The 14,670-nt window shown below is 43.6% G+C and overlaps 2 non-coding genes across 2 annotated transcripts; one reads left to right on the plus strand and one right to left on the minus strand.

Annotated features, from left to right (window-relative positions):
* Positions 1 to 8,418: 8,418 nt before the first annotated feature.
* TRNAL-CAG lies at positions 8,419 to 8,501 on the plus strand. The gene has a single exon. It is a non-coding gene; the product is annotated as a tRNA-Leu (tRNA).
* A 212-nt stretch (positions 8,502 to 8,713) lies between these two features.
* Positions 8,714 to 8,796, minus strand: TRNAL-CAG. The gene has a single exon. It is a non-coding gene; the product is annotated as a tRNA-Leu (tRNA).
* Between the last annotated feature and the right edge of the window lie 5,874 nt (positions 8,797 to 14,670).

Below are 14,670 nucleotides of genomic sequence, written 5' to 3' on the forward strand. Positions count from 1 at the left end.
GGTGAGAGATTGTTTCCCAGTGGAAAATCAGGGGACTTGTATCAGAAGACCTGGGTGGGGAGAGATAAGTCGTGGAAGTGGGAGGTGGCCAGAGTAGGGGTGGGACTGAATCAATAAGGGCTTGCAAAGAGTAGCTGAGGATCAGGTCAAACACGAAAGTCATAATGTAGCCCTGCAGAAATATTTAAGATGGTAATGACTTGTATAACATCTTCCAGCTTTGTCAGAACTGGGATTCAAACCCACACCTCCAGGGGAGACTATAACATGAATGCAGTGCCTTAGACCACTCGGCCATCCTGACTACCACTAAAAAAAATTAGTGGAGGTGAGGGAATTCGAGTTGAGCCACTTCAAATCCTAAAAGATTATGCTGTAAAAGTGCTGCACTCGATATGCCAGCAAATTTGGAAAGCTCACCAGTTGTCAGTTCAGTACAGATCAGTCGCTCAGTCGTGTCTGACTCTTTGCAACCCCATAGACTGCAGCACGCCAGGCCTCCCTGTCCATCACCAACTCCCTGAGCCTGCTCAAACTCATGTCCACTGAGTCAGTGATGCCATCCAATCATCTCATCCTCTGTCATCCCCTTCTCCTCCTGCCTTCAATCTTTCCCAACATCAGGGTCTTTTCCAATGAGTCAGTTCTTTGCATCAGGTGGCCAAGGTATTGGAGTTTCAGCTTCAGCATCAGTCTTTCCAATGAATATTCAGGACTGATTTCCTTTAGGATGGACTGATTGGATCTCCTTGCAGTCCAAGGGATTCTCAAGAGTCTTCTCCAACACCACAGTTCCAAGCATCAATTCTTTGGCGCCCAGCTTTCTTTGTTGTCCAGGTCTCACATCCATACATGACTACTGGAAAAACCATAGCTTTGACTAGACAGACCTTTGTTGACAAAGCAATGTCTCTGCTTTTTAATATGCTGTCTAGGTTGGTCATCACTTTTCTTTCAAGGAGCAAGTGTCTTTTAATTTCATGGCTGCAGTCACCATCTGCAGTGATTTTGGAGCCCCCAAAAATAAAGTCTCTCACTGTTTCCCCATCTATTTGCCATGAAGTGATGGGGCCAGATGCCATGATCCTAGTTTTCTGAATGTTGAGTTTTAAGCCAGCTTTTTCACTCTCCGCTTTCACTTTCATCAAGAAGCTCTTTAGTTCTTCTTTGCTTTCTGCCATAAGGGTGGTGTCATCTGCATATCTGAGGTTCTTGATATTTCTCCCAGCAATCTTGATTCTAGCTTGTGCTTCCTCCAGCCCCCCGTTTCTCATGATGTACTCTGCAGATAAGTTAAATAAGCAGGGTGACAATATACAGCCTTGATGTACTCCTTTCCCAGTTTGGAACCAGTCTGTTGCTCCATATCCAGTTCTAACTGTTGCTTCCTGACCTGCATATAGATTTCTCAGGAGACAGGTCAGGTGGTCTGGTATTCCCATCTCTTTAAGAATTTTCCAGAGTTTGTTGTGCTCCACATAGTCAAAGGCTTTGGCATAGTCAATAAAGCAGAAATAGATGTTTTTCTGGAACTCCCTTGCTTTTTCAATGATCCAACGGATGTTGGCAATTTGATCTCTGGTTCTCTCTCTCAGGAACCAGAAAACCAGAGATCAAACCAGCAGTGGCCACAGGACTGGAAAAGGTCAGTTTTCATTCCAATCCCTAAGAAAGGCAATGCCAAAGAATGCTCAAACTACTGCACAATTGTACTCACCTCACACACTAGCAAAGTAATGCTCAAAATTCTCCAAGTCAGGCCTCAACAGTACGTGAACTGTGAACTTCCAGATGTTCAAGCTGGATTTAGAAAAGGCAGAGGAACCAGAGATCAAATTGCCAACATCCGTTGGATCATTGAAAAAGCAAGTGAGTTCTAATAGTCGCATTGATGACCTGGACAAAAACACCACAGACCTCATGACACAGGCTGGGGTGGAAGAGCTGGATGGTGAAAACAAGATCCCTACCCCACAGAGGAGCTGAAGTTTGCTCATCTGAACTGGATTCTGCAGCATCCTTTTCACAAGCCAAGAGAAGATGGAAGATGGATGGCTTTTTGCAACTAACTACTATGAGTAGACAGGATTTATATTATCAAGTGTGTCCTCCTCTTACCACATAGTACAGAGTTAGTTTATAGAGCGATTTCCCTCCCCTACTGTCCAAGTTTCCTGAACATGGTAACTTCATATCTTGGACTTTGGTCAGTTGTACTATTAAACACTAAAACTTTGGCAGTTTTGGAGCAGGGCAGAAGAAGTGGTACATTGGTTTATTTTTCTGGGCTAACACTGAAAGCATTTATTCTATTTCATGAACTCTAAATGTCCAGCACATATTAATCCTTCAGTCTATGCAACTCTTTGAGGCAGACACTATTCCTAAATCTATTTTGCAGATTGGAAAACTGAGGGACAGAGAGGCTAAATAACTCTCCCGGATCATAGAACTAGCAGAAGCAGGATTTGAACTCAGGCGGTTCCAGAATCCACATGCTGACACTCTCAGTCATGCTCCTTTGATTTAAAATTGGCTCCGCAAGCACATACGCGCTGCAACCCTTGCTTATTAGAGTGCTATGCCACGGAGTCTCCCCATTCCTGGGGTTCTCTTTCTAGGGAGACTGAAGGCTTTGGGGACCTGATAAGCAGTCTGCAGAACTTGGAAGTGAGCTCCTGGTCTTTGGTGCGTACTGGTCACCACTGTCCTTATGATTCATTCAAATTCGGGGAACTGGGTTGCCCAACTCTCCACACCAAGGGGGAACCTGGGGTCTTTGGCTCTGGCTCCAGAGAGAGTGAGCAGTTCCTATCCCACCCCATCAGAGATCCACACCTGCTTCATCTACTGCACCCCTGAGCTCCCGGCTAAGTGGGCCAAGATGCCCAAAACCAGGCTTGGCAGGGATTCACTACTGGTGCCAAATCTTGGCTGAAGAAACCAGAGCCTGAAACAAAAAACTTGGCCTTGCCACTTGGACTGGCTTGCTGGGAAAAGCTTACCCTTTCTTTTAAATCTCCTCCTATAATGAAAACAGGACTAAAAATAATGTCTCCAAGTTGAGCCTGCCACCTTAGTTGGCAAGCCCCCATGGCTTTTTTTCTGGTTTCCTTTCTAAAAAGAAACAATGTAAATAAAGCACTTATCACAGATATGACCTAAATCAAATGCCTTACAATTATACAGTGGAAGTAAAAATAGATTCCAGGGATTAGATCTGATAGACAGAGTGCCTGAAGAACTATGAACGGAGGTTCACAACATTGCACAGGAGGTGGTGATCAGAACCATCCTCCAAAAAAAAGAAGTGCAAAAAGGCAGAATGGTTGTCTGAGGAGGCCTTACAAATAGCTGAGAAGAGAAGCAAAAGGCAAAGGAGAAAAGGAAAGATATACCCATCTGAATCCAGAGTTCCAAAAAAATAGCAAGGAGAGATTAAGCCTTCCTAAGTGATCAATGCAAAGAGACAGAGGAAAACAACAATAGAATGGGAAAGACTAGAGATCTCTTCAAGAAAATTAGAGATACCAAGGGAACATTTAACGCAAAGATGGGCACAATAAAAGACAAAAACGTTATGAACCTAACAGGAGCAGAAGATATTAATGAAGAGGTGTCAAGAATACACAGAAGAACTATACAAAAAAGATCTTCATGACCCAGATAACCATGATGGTGTGATCACTTACCTAGAGCCAGACATCCTGGAGTCCAGTCAAGTGGGCCTTAGGAAGCATCACTATGAACAAAGCTAGTGGTGGTAATAAAATTCCAGCTGAGCTATTTCAAATCCTAAAAGATGATGCTGTGAAAGTGCTGCATTCGATATGCCAGCAAATTTGGAAAACTCAGCAGTGGCCATAGGACTGGAAAACTTCAGTTTGCATTCCAATCCCAAAGAAATGCAATACCAAAGAATGTTCAAACTACCACACAACTGCACTCATCTCACAAGCTAGCAAAGTAAAGCTCAAAATTCTCCAAGTGAGGCTTCAACAGTACATGAACCATGAACTTCCAGATGTTCAAGCTGGATTTAGAGAAGACAGAGGAACCAGAGATCAAATTGCCAACAACCGTTGGATCATAGAAAAAGCAAGAGAATACCAGAGAAACATCTGCTGTTGCTGCTGCTGCTAAGTCACTTCAGTCGTGTCCGACTCAGTGTGACCCCACAGACGGCAGCCCACTAGGCTCCTCTGTCCCTGGGATTCTCCAGGCAAGAATACTGGAGTGGCTTGCCATTTCCTTCTCCAAGAGAAACATCTACTTCTGCTTTATTGACTATGCCAAAGCCTTTGACTGTGTGGATCACAACAAACTGGAAAATCCTTAAAGAGATGGGAATACCAGACCACCTGACCTGCCTCCTGAGAAATCTGTATGCAGGTCAAGAAACAACAGTTAAAACTGGACATGAAACAACGGACTGGTTCCAAATTGGAAAAAGAGCACATCAAGGCTGTATATTGTCACCCTGCTTATTTAACTTCTAGACAGAGTTCATCATGCAAAATGCCGGCTAAATGAAGCACAGTTGGAATCAAGTTTGCCGGAAGAAATATCAATAACCTCAGATATGCAGATGACACCACCCTTATGGCAGAAAGTGAAGAGGAACTAAAGAGCCTTTTGATGAAAGTGAAAGAGGAGAGTGAAAAAGCTGACATAAAACTCAACATTCAAAAAACGAAGATCATAGCATCCAGGCCCATCACTTCATGGCAAATACGTGGGGTAACAATGGAAACAGTGAGAGACTTTATTTTTGGGGGCTGCAAAATCACTGCAGATGGTGACTGCAGCCATGAATTTAAAAGACACTTGCTCCTTGAAAGAAAAGTGATGACCAACCTGGACAGCATATTAAAAAGCAGGCATTACTTTGCCAACAAGGGTCTAGTCAAAGCTATGGTTTTTCCAGTAGTCATGTATGGATGTGAGAGTTGGACTGTAAAGAAAGCTGAGCACTGAAGAACTGATGTTTCAAACTGTGGTGTTGGAGAAGACTTTTGAGAGTCTCTTGGACTGCAAAGAGATCCAACCAGTCAATCCTAAAGGATATCAACCAGGAATATTCATTGGAAGGACTGATGCTGAAGCTGAAGCTCCAATACTTTGGCCACCTGATGCGAAGAGCCTACTCGTTAGAAAAGACCCTGACGCTGGGAAAGATTGAAGGCAGGAGGAGAAGGGGATGACAGAGGGTGAGATGGTTGGATGGCATCACTCAACAATGGACATGAGTTTGAGCAGGCTCAGGGAGTTGGTGATGGACAGGGAGGCCTGGCGTGCTGCAGTCCATGGGGTTGCAAAGAGTCAGGCAAGACTGAGCAACTGAACAACAACAAATCACAGTTAGAGGCTCAGAATCGTTCTCAAGGAGGAGTATTAGCCAGAAAAATCAAGCTCCGTCTATCTGTGTGACTCTGGGTAAATTACTTTGCGTCTCTGAGCCTGATTTACCTCATCTGTAAATGGAGGTAATGCTACTCTGTGTTGTGGTAATGCTACGAATGTTCAGCAAAATAATGGATGTAAAGGAGACATTCACTAAAATTCAGTTTCCTGCCATTCTTTTCCCAGGCAAAGGTGGGTGTATGTGCCAAGGTTCCAGGGATGCTAAAATCCCTGGAATTTTCAGGCCCCTCGGTTGGCTGAGCACCAGGTTCCCACTCGGGGACTGACTCCTTCTGTCCCTAGTAGAGGTGAGCATAGTCATCTGGGACTTCCCCAGCTGCTAGTAGACTTTCCAGGGTGAGCTCAGGGGACTTTCCTCTCCCCAGCTGGACAACTTCCGAGAGTAGAAAATGAGTGAGGTTGGTCCCTCAAGGATTGATCGTTGGTGTCTGGGCTGCTGATAAGGGGACAATGGAATAAACAGGAGTAATGACCCTTTGCCATTTTTGGAGATCTGGGACTGGAATGGGGTTTTAAAATGGCTTCTTCCACGCTACAAATCTAGTAACTGAAAGGTGTCAGGGAGGACAGCTGACCACCCACCCAAACGCAGGAGGTAGGTCTGAGTGGGGCCGCAGCACTGACCCTCATCAAATCAGCACTTTCTCCCAGCCAGGCCAGGAGGGGAGCAGGAAGAGTGGGACTGACTTGGGCTGTGGCTCTGGGTTTGCCATTGTTTTCTTATCTCCAAAATGATACACATTTAGAAAGGTTGGTGGTAGAAGGCATGAGGGGAGGGTTCCAGAGGTCATGAGCACAAGGCTTCTGCCCCAAAGAGGACCTTGGTGAATGACTCAGCCTGTGTGAGCCTGAGCTCTCTGGTGTGCAAAATGGGGCGGGAGGACAGAGCTAATGGTTCCTGCCCGAGCACTGGCCTCAGAAGGAAGTTGTGAGTGTCTGATAACCCCTCTGATCTTGGTGACTTTCTGTTGCATCCTCCTCTCTCCACCGTCTCGTGTATAGGCACTCACACACACACACACACACACACACACACACACACACACACACATCAGCCAGCCAGCCGGGCTAATTAGTTATACCTCCAAAACATACCTTGAATCTTGAACTTGACCACTCTTTGCAATCTCCACTTCCCTGGCTCAGTCACCATCATCTCTCATCCTCCTTTCCATGACCATCTCCCTGGGCTTTTGATTCTCCTCTTGCCTCTCACATCCATTCTCTGTAGATCAGCCAAAAGGATCATTTTGAAAGGCCAACTGAATCTTGTCACTCCCCTGCTTTAAACACTCCAGTGACTCCAACACACACAGAAGAAAATCCAAATTCCTCTTCCTGGCACCCCAGCCCTGTGTGATATGGACTTCAGCCTCCTCCCACACTTAACCTTGTCCCATTGGCCTTGCTGCCTCTCCAACAGACCACAACCCCTCTCTGCCCCAGGACCTTTGCACAGGCTATGCCCCACCTCCCCTCACCGCCCCCTCCCCCTGCCCCAGGGAACACTGCAGTTCCTGGCTTTGACTGTGCTTGTTTCTCCCTTCGGAGCTCACTGTCTTCTGAGAGGGGCCCTCCCTTACCACCCTTCCTATGAGAGCCTCTAGTCACTCTTGATCATTGGTAAAAGAGGCTTTTTTAAAGGTAAAATTATGATTCTCATGTAAATATAAAAAGAACACAAGTCAAAGATTTCATTTAACTCAGTAATTTGTTAAAAAAAAAACACAGCAAGATGTTACAACTGATTCAAAAGACACACATATACACTGACAATCAGAAATGATAGAATGGATTTATAATACAGTTGTAAAAATGGCCAGTATCCACAGGGCAACAGTTAATTGCATTCCACTCCAACAAAATCCACTTGCATTTCCATGACTAAGACTCATTTGTATGTTGTAGTAATGAAAGGTGCAGGCCCTAGAATCAAATAGGACTAGTGTCCTAGACAGGACACACAGTTATTTGTCTTGGCCTATTTCAAGGTCTCTTGCAAGTTTCCTGACATCCTCTTTCTTGCACTTAGCAGCATCTTAACTTTTTTTTTTTTCGCCATTTTGCCTTTCACCTATTTCTTAGCTCTCTCCCTTTACCCCAGGTTTGAATATGTCTTGAGGGCAGAAATTCTGTTTCGTATACAGGCCTCTAGGAAATCCCGTGGAGAAAGGCACTCTCGCGACCTGGGATCTTCGGGTCCCTGGACAGAGCGAGTGCGTGGGTAAGTCTGGTTGGGTTAGGGAAGGAGGGGGTGGAAGGTGCTGCGGGGGCCTAGGAAAGAAGCCGAATGCGGAAAGGAGGCGGCGCGGGAGGGATTAATCCACGGACATTCCCTGCCCGCCTACTGTGTGTCAAGCAAGGTTGGGGCGCTAGGAACACGGTCAGGAAAAAGATGGATCTGATGGCTTTGCGCGCTGCAGGACTCGGTGTAACCTGGAGTCTGAGTGAATGAGTTAAACACACATATAGAGGTGAAGTTGGCGTTTTGACGACTGTTAGGAAGGAGAACGCGCGGTACGCTTGCCCGGAGGCCTTGCGCTACCCAGGATTTCATTTAACTTGCGATACCCCTGATTCAGAGACCTGTAAGCCAAAGCGAGTGTGCGGATTTGTCTGCTTTGTGCCGTAAAGGCATGAGGACATGTATACAGAAATGTAAATATATACAGACATGCAAATCAAAGCTGATGTGAACAGTAAAGACATGAGTGCAGAATGAAAGCCTGTCGGCAGCACGAATGCACGCAGGTGGGCGTCCTCTCTTTCTTCGCCTTTCAGACTCTCCAGCACACCGCGCGCGCCCTCTGCTGCTGCCCAGACGGGTTTCTGTACCTTCGCGTCGCATTTCGCTCCTCCAATTGCAGCAAAAACTTGTATCTAGCTCCTCCTAACGCTGGGCGGAGAACAAAACCGCAGCTCCTGACGTTCGCCACGCATGCGCACACTGGAACTATTTCGAAGGGGATCGCTTGAAAGAAGCTCATGTCGGTAGTCAGGATGGCCGAGCGGTCTAAGGCGCTGCGTTCAGGTCGCAGTCTCCCCTGGAGGCGTGGGTTCGAATCCCACTTCTGACAAACCTAGATGTTTTTCGTTTTTCACGAATGGCGATGTTTGAAATATAGATACTATGCCCTGTGGATATTAATCTTTTTTACAAAACAAGTATTTTCTACTTATGACATGTTATTTCCTGCTGACTTACTTTGAAATGTAAAAAGGGTCCTCTGAAACCACAAAGCCATTCTTCAGTCATTTGAAGTGAGGAGAAGGCAAAAACCTAGGATACTGTCAGAAGTGGGATTCGAACCCACGCCTCCAGGGGAGACTGCGACCTGAACGCAGCGCCTTAGACCGCTCGGCCATCCTGACTTCCTGCAGAAGAGTGTTGGTGGGATTCTATTTAAGTTACTATTGGTGCGACGTGGCTTGGGTATTATTCAGATAATTCTGAGGTCCTTCACAGCTCGAGATCCAGCCACACAGGAGCTCGTCATCCACAATCAATAGCCAGCATACTGCCAAGACTTATCGTTACCCTTAAATTAGTTCAGTCTTTTTTACTACTTACATGTTTTATTTGTTTATTTTTATTTTTTTTTCATTTATTTTTATTAGTTGAACGCTAATTACAATATTGTAGTGGTTTTTGCCATACATTGATATGAATCAGCCATGGATTTACATGTGTTCCCCATCCTGATGCCCCCTCCCACCTCCCTCCCCATCCCATCCCTTTGGGTCTTCCCAGTGCACCAGCCCTGAGCACTTGGACATGCATCCAGCCTGGGCTGGCAATCTGTTTCACACTTGATAATATACATGTTTCAATGCTGTTCTCTCAGATCATCCCACCCTCGCCTTCTCCCACAGAGTCCAAAAGTCTGTTCTATACATCTGTGTCTCTTTTTCTGTCCTGTATATAGGGTTATTGTTACCATCTTTTAAAATTCCATATGTTTGTGTTAGTATACTGTATTGGTGTTTACTTTTCTGGCTTACTTCACTCTGTATAATGGGCTCCAGTTTCATCCATCTCATTAGAACTGATTCAAATGAATTCTTTTTAATGGCTGAGTGATATTCCATTGTGTATATGTACCATAGCTTCCTTATCCATTCATCTGCTGATGGGCATCTAGGTTGCTTCTATGTCCCGGCTATTATAAACAGTGCTGCAATGAACATTGGAGTGCACGTGTCTCTTTCAGATCTGGTTTCCTCAGTGTGTATGCCCAGGAGTGGGGGATTGCTGGGTCATATGCAGTTCTATTTCCAGTTTTTTAAGAAATCTCCACACTGTTTTCCATAGCGGCTGTACTAGTTTGCATTCCCACCAACAGTGTAAGAGGGTTCCCTTTTCTCCACACCCTCTCCAGCATTTACTGCTTGTAGACTTTTGGATAGCAGCCATCCTGACTGGCGTGTAATGGTACCTCATTGTGGTTTTGATTTGCATTTCTCTGATAATGAGTGATGTTGAGCATCTTTCATGTGTTTGTTAGCCATCTGTTATGTCTTCTTTGGAGAAATGTCTGTTTAGTTCTTTGGCCCATTTTTTGATTGGGTCATTTATTTTTCTGGAATTGAGCTGCAGGAGTTGCTTGTATATTTTTGAGATTAATCCTTAGTCTGTTTCTTCATTTGCTATTATTTTCTCCCATTCTGAGGCTGTCTTTTCACCTTGCTTATAGTTTCCTTTGTTGTGCAAAAGCTTTTAAGTTTCATTAGGTCCCATTTGTTTAGTTTTGCTTTTATTTCCAATATTCTGGGAGGTGGGTCATAGAGGATCTTGCTGTGATTTATGTCGGAGAGTGTTTTGCCTATGTTCTCCTCTAGGAGTTTTATAGTTTCTGGTCTTACATTTAGATCTTTAATCCATTTTGAGTTTATTTTTGTGTATGGTGTTAGAAAGTGTTCCAGTTTCATTCTTTACAAGTGTTGACCAGTTTTCCCAGCACCACTTGTTAAAGAGGTTGTCTTTTTTCCATTGTGTATTCTTGCCTCCTTTGTCGAAGATAAGGTGTCCATAGGTACATGGGTTTATCTCTGGGCTTTCTATTTTGTTCCATTGATCTATATTTCTGTCTTTGTGCCAGTACCATACTGTCTTGATGACTGTGGCTTTGTAGTAGAGCCTGAAGTCAGGCAGGTTGATTCCTCCAGTTCCATTCTTATTTCTCAAGATTGTTTTGGCTATTCGAGGTTTTTTGTATTTCCATACAAATTGTGAAATTATTTGTTCTAGTTCTGTGAAAAATACCATTGGTAGCTTGATAGGGATTGCATTGAATCTATGGATTGCTTTGGGTAGTATACTCATTTTCACAATATTGATTCTTCCAATCCATGAACACGGTATATTTCTCCATCTATTTGTGTCCTCTTTGATTTCTTTTTTTTTTTCTCTTTGATTTCTTTCATCAGTGTTTTATAGTTTTCTATGTATAGGTCTTTTGTTTCTCTAGGTAGATATACTCCTAAGTATTTTATTCTTTTTGTTGCAATGGTGAATGGTATTGTTTCCTTAATTTCTCTTTCTGTTTTCTCATTGTTAGTGTATAGGAATGCAAGGTATTTCTGTGTGTTAATTTTTTATCCTGCAACTTTACTATATTCATTGATTAGCTATAGTAATTTTCTGATAGAGTCTTCAGGGTTTTCTATGCAGAGGATCATGTCATCTGCAAACAGTGAGAGTTTTACTTCTTTTTTTCCTATCTGGATTCCTTTTATTTCTTTTTCTGCCCTGATTGCTGTGGCCAACACTTCCAAAACTATGTTGAATAGTAGTGGTGAGAGTGGGCACCCTTGTCTTGTTCCTGACTTTAGGGGAAATGCTTTCAATTTTTCACCATTGAGGATAATGTTTGCTGTGGGTTTGTCACATATAACTTTTATTATGTTGAGGTATGTTCCTTCTATTCCTGCTTTCTGGAGAGTTTTTATTACTTACATGTTTTAAAGGAAACTTTGTAGCCTACACAGAAATGGGAAATTAGTTTATCTTGCCATCAACAGGAAATAACTTTAAAAATAAATAACAATGGAAATGAAACTATATTATTGAATTCTAGTCACTTGCCAATGCTGTGACTAAGTTTTGACATTATTTTTAATGACTAAAATTACCTGAATGGGTCTAGACTATTGTTGGACCCCTGGGGGGAAGTGAGAGGAGGTTTGGAAGATTCTTTTTGGAACAGAGTATTATGGAATTTGCATGGACTCCTCCATGGATTGAAGCCATGGGAAATGGGATTCCATTCCGCACGGGATTAGGTGAAGCCTCATCAAGAAAGAGAAAGTTGGCTTTTATACCTTTTTAATAAACTGAATGAAGGAAAAGCTAGAGAATGTTAAACTTGGAGAAGAGCCCATTTATCTGTTTACAAAAGCCTGATGTGTTTAAGGGGTTGGAATTGTGCCTGTTGATCCTTGCTCCAAGAACTGAGGCTTGATATGGACGTGCAATGGACGTGTAGTTACCACAGAGGAAGTTTTCCACAAAAGAAATAGCTTGCTGAAAAGAAAATAAGCCACCTGTGTAGACAGTGACATCCCCATCACAGGAGGCATTCAAGACAAGGCTGGACAGTTACTGGCAGGAAAGCTGGTGAGGGCATTTGACAGTCCCCATATTAGTTTCTTATTGCTGCTGTAACAAACTGCCACTAGTTTAGTGGCTTAAAACCACATCATTTATTATCTCATGTTTCTAGAGGTCAAAACTGTGCCTCTTCTGGTGGCTCTAGAGCACTGGTCCCCAACCTTTTTGGCACCAGGGACCGGTTTCATGGAAGAAAAATTTTCTAACGACCAGGGGTGGGGGATGGTTTCATAATGATTCAAGCATATTACATTTACTGTGCACTTTATTTCTATTATTATTACATCAGCTCCACCTCAGATTGTCAGGTATTAGCTCCCACAGGTTGGAGACCCCTGCTGTAGAAAATATCCATTTCCTTTCCTTTTCCACCCACATTCTTTGGCTTATACCCTCACATCACTCCTCTGTCTGCTTCTGTCTTCAGGATGCCTTCTGTGCCCCTGACCCTCCTGTCTAACCTCTTTTTGTCACCTAAAGCAAGTGTGGGTGCCCAGAGCACAGCGAGGCCAAACACACCTGAAGGTCAGTTTGGAGCAGGGAAAGATTGATGGCAAGGGCCATGCAAGGAGAAGAGGCGGGTCATGCTCAGAAGGCCCAAACTCCTGAAAGGGATCCAGGGAAGAAGTTTATACAGACACAGGAAGGGTGGGGAGGGCTGCAGGGTGTGTAACCTTCCTCTGATTGGTTGGTGGTGAGGAGACAGGTGGTGTTCTAAGAACCTCAGTCATTAGCATTCTGGTTCCAGCCAGCGAGCGGTGCTCAGCTTGAAATTACCATCCTCCACCTGGGTTGGGCTCTTAGTTCCCATAGACCTCAGAGATGTGTGTCAGGTTGTTACATCCCCACCAGGAGGAGCCAACAGCACACCCCGAGGCTGTGCTGTGGTTTCTTTCTGCATTCCCTCACTCTAATTACTGTTTGAATCAGAGAAGGTCTTGGAGGCTGCAACCTTTTTCCTACAAACAAGAAACAAGCGGGAGAAAAGGGAGAAATGCGGGGGGCAAAGAAAGGCCCTTGCATCTGGGGAGGGACCCACAGGGTTCTACAGTTTCAATTCCTCCTTTTCTCTGATACGCCTCTATCTTGATGGTCACAGGTGTTAAATAGAGCGATCACTCATCAACTTGGCTGAGGAACTTGATTTCAGGGGAACTCAGTTTTATTACAAAGATTATTTATTTAAAATATATGTGCATAATAAAATGTTTCTATTAAAGTCTCAGGCCATAGAAACATCAGGACCTGTAATTATCCCTGTGTGGTGGCATTTGTTGTGATATTTTTTCTCATTGGTTACCTGCATGTGATATTTATATTTTGAACATGGATTATTTGGGTAATTCTTTTTTAATTAAAAAAACTGTCAGGAGGACTTTCCTGGTGGCTCAGTGGAAAAGAATCCTCCTGCCAATGCAGGAGACACCCATTCGATCCCTGATCCAAGAAGATCCCACAGACCTTGGAGCAGCAAAGCCCAGGCACCACAGTTATTGAGCCTGTGCTCTAGAGCCAAGGAATTGCAACCATGGAGCCCTCCTGCCTAAACTACCAAAGCCCAAACACCTAGAGCCTGTGCTCTTCTATAAGAGAAGCCATTACAATGAGAAGTCCACTCACCAAAACTAGAGAGTAGCCCCCAGTCTCTGCAACTAGAGAAAGCCCATCCAGCAACGAACACCCAGCAGTCAAAACATAAAAATTAATTAATTAAAAGAAAAAAAGTTTTAACTGTTAGGAAAATTGGAGAAGAATTTGAAAAAGACAAAAAGATTCCTGGATGTGCTGTCAGAGGAATATTAGGTGGTGTCTACAGCTGTTCTACCTATTACAGAAGCCACTAATCACATGTAGCTACAGAGCACTTGGGATGTGTTGTCATCTTAATGCAAAAAAAGGAATGCAAAATATCTCAATAAAAATGTTTATATTGATTACATGGCTTTTGAGGTGTTTTTTTTTTCTCTTTTTTTCCTGAGTCTGACAACTTGTAGGATCTCTGACCACAGATTAGAACCTGGGCCCCAAGGGAGCATAGCCATTGGCCCACCAGAGAAATCTTTTGGCTACATGTTCAAATAATAATATTTTTAATATATTGGGTTAAATAAGGTATATTTTGGGGGGAGTCACATGTATTCAGGTTTTTTGCGTGTGCTCCTCTGTGACTTCTTATTTTTTAAATTTTTTTTTTAATTTTTTTTTTTTAGGTAAGAAGTGGATTTATCCAGATACAGAGAGAGGCACACTCCACAGACAGTTGGGGCCATTGCAGAGAGCGAGTGTGGCTTGTTTTTTAATTTTTAAAGTTGATTTATTTTAATTGGAGGATCATTGCTTTATAATATTGTGTTGGTTTCTGCCATACATCAACATGCATCAGCCATAGGTATACATATGTCCCCTTTCTTTTGAATCTCCCTCCCAATTCCCACCCCATACCACCCTTCTCTGTTGTCATAGAGCACCAGGTTTGTAACTTACCACCAGCTATCAATTTTACATATGATAATGTATGTGTTTCCATGCTACTCTCTCAATTCATCCCACCTTCTCCTTCTTCCACTGTGTCCACAAGTCTGTTTTCTACATCTGTGTCTCCATTGCTGCCCTGCAAATAGGTTCATCAGTGCCAC

The sequence above is a fragment of the Cervus canadensis genome, chromosome 18, assembly GCF_019320065.1.
Source record: "Cervus canadensis isolate Bull #8, Minnesota chromosome 18, ASM1932006v1, whole genome shotgun sequence".
NCBI classification, from domain to species: Eukaryota; Metazoa; Chordata; class Mammalia; order Artiodactyla; family Cervidae; genus Cervus; species Cervus canadensis.